Source organism: Dasypus novemcinctus, chromosome 13 (assembly GCF_030445035.2).
Source record: "Dasypus novemcinctus isolate mDasNov1 chromosome 13, mDasNov1.1.hap2, whole genome shotgun sequence".
Lineage (NCBI taxonomy): Eukaryota > Metazoa > Chordata > Mammalia > Cingulata > Dasypodidae > Dasypus > Dasypus novemcinctus.
In genome coordinates this window covers 88,403,223-88,405,899 of record NC_080685.1, presented here as the reverse complement: position 1 = coordinate 88,405,899, position 2,677 = coordinate 88,403,223, and the positions used below count along the sequence as shown (strand labels likewise).

At 33.4% G+C, this 2,677-nt stretch overlaps 1 non-coding gene across 1 annotated transcript; it reads right to left on the bottom strand.

Moving 5' to 3' along the window:
- Positions 1-345: 345 nt before the first annotated feature.
- On the bottom strand, positions 346-449 carry LOC111761495 (U6 spliceosomal RNA). Its single transcript, XR_002794843.1, has one exon. It is a non-coding gene; the product is annotated as a U6 spliceosomal RNA (small nuclear RNA).
- Positions 450-2,677: the final 2,228 nt, after the last annotated feature.

Sequence of the window (2,677 nt, the reverse complement as noted above, 5' to 3'; positions counted from 1 at the left end):
GATATTCATATGGAGAAAAAAAGATATGAACATTGACCCCCAACATCATACCACATACTAATCTCCATTCCAGACAAATAGAGACCTAAGTGTGAATTTTCTGGGGTGGGGGTTGCATGCAAAGACAGTCAGTACACATTTATTTAGTGTCTTTTATATTTTAATAAGTGAATACAAACTTTTGTATTTTATTCCATTTAATTCCCACCCTTCGAAATGTGAATAATTATTGTTGGAATTTACTATAATTCTAAAAACAAAACAAAAAACCCTGCAACTCAAAGATTGTGGCAGACTGTATTTTTCAAAAATGACTACAGCACAATTTCTGGTCCCATATGTTCTAAAAACATGGAATGCTTCGAGAATTTGCATGTTATCCTTGTGTAGGGGTCATGCTAATCTCTATATTGTTCCAATTTTAGTATGTATGCTGCTGAAGAAAGCACTAAATGTGAAATTGGAAACAATAAAGCTTCTAAAAGATAACTGAAAAAAGTATCTTGATGTTCTTGATGTAGTCAAAGATTTCTTAAACAGAAAAAAAAAAAAATCATTAACCCTAAAAGGGAAAATTGATTATATAGAATTCATTAAAATAAATTTCTGTCCATCAAAAGACATCCTTAAAGAACAAGAATGTAACACACAAAAATCAGTGATGTTACATACACTAGCAATAAATAACCCAAAAATGAAATCAGGAAAACAATTCCATTTACAATGACAACTAAAAGAATAAAATATCTAGGAATAAATTTAACCAAGGATGTAAAGGATTTATATGCAAAAAACAACAAACCATTACTGAAAAAAATGAAAGATATTAATAAATGGAAAGATACTCTGAGCTCATAGATTGGAATACTTAATATCATTAAGATGTCAATATTATCCAAATACATGGATTCAACACACATCCAATCAAATTCCAATAGCCCTTTTCACAGATATGTAAAAACTAATCATAAACTCATAGGGAAGGACAAGAGACCCTCAGTATCCAAAACCATCTAGAAAAAGAACAAAGTTGGAGAACTCACCATGTCTAGATTTTTAAAAAACTTATCACCAAGCTACAGTAAACAAAACAGTGTGGTACTGGCACAAGGTCAAACATGTAGACTGATGGAATAGAATTGAGAGTACAGAAATAAACCCACACATCTATGGCCAACTGATTTTTTAAAAAGATTTATTTTATTTTATTTTATTTTATTTATTTATCCCCCACCCCTTGTTGTTTGCACTCACTGTCTGCTCATCTTCTCTAGGAGTCACCAGGACCCAAACCTGGGACCTCCCAGGTGGGAGAGAGGCACCCAATCACTTGAGCCACCTCAGCTCCCTGGTGTGTTGTATTTCTCATTGTCTTTCCTCTTTGTGTCTCTTTGTTGTGTCATCTTGTTGAGTCAGCTTGCCGTGCCTCCCAGTTGTACCAGCTCACCTTCTCGAGGAGGCCCCAGGAACTAAACCCAGGAACTCCCATGTGGAAAGCAGAGCCCAACTGCTTGAGTCATATCCACTTCTCCCAACTGATTTTTGACAAGGATATCAAGTCCACTCAATGGGGAAAAAGAAGTCTCTTCAACAAATGGTGTTAGGAAAACTGGATATTTACATGTAAAAGAATGAAAGTAGACCCCTGCCTCATATCATACACAAAAATTAACTCAAAATAGATCAACAACATAAATATAAATAAGAGCTAAAATTATAAAACTATTACAGGAAAACAGGGAAATATCCACAGGACCCTGTGTTAGGCAATGGATTCTTGGACTTTACATTGAAAGCATGAACAACAAAAGAAAAATAGATACATTGGAGCTCATCAAAAGTAAAAACTTCTGTGTATCTAAGGACATTATTAGGAAAGTAAAGACAATCAACAGAATGGGAGAAAACATTTGGAAACCATATGTCTGATAAGGGTTAATATCCAGAATATATAAAGAATTCCTACAACTCAACATCACAAAGACAAACAACCCAATTTTAACAATGGGAAAATGACTTGAATAGACATTCCAAAAAGATATACAAATGGCCAACAAACACATGAAAAGATACCAAGATCATTAGCCAGTAAGTAAATACAAATCAAAACCATAATGACTTACACCTCAAATCTACAAGAATGTCTATTATTTTTAAAAACAGAAAATAATAAGTGCTGATAAGGATGCAGAGAAATAGGAACCCTCATACATTTCTGTTGGAAATATAAAATGGTGCAGTCACTGTGGAAAACAGTTTGGCCATTCCTCAAAAAGTTAAAAATAGAACTACCATATGACCCAGCAATCACACTTCTAGGTATATACCCAAAGAATTCAAAGCAGGGACTCACATATATCTTTGTACACCAATGTTCGTAACAGTGCTATTAACAATAGCCATTTTGTGTGATCTATGTATCTTTAAAAAAAAAAAGATAATAGGAGGAGAAAAGGCCCGAATAGCCATTATTGGGACATATCAAAAAATTGGAATATAGGTAGAAAGCTTTATATCAATGTTAAAGTTCTTGAACTGAATAACTACTTAGGGTGCTTACATAAGTGAATATATTTGTTCTTAAGAAATAGACATGGAAGTATTGTGTTCAAGGAGCATGATGAATACAACCTAGTCTCAAATGTTTAGAAAATTGATAGATAAATTTAATTGATTG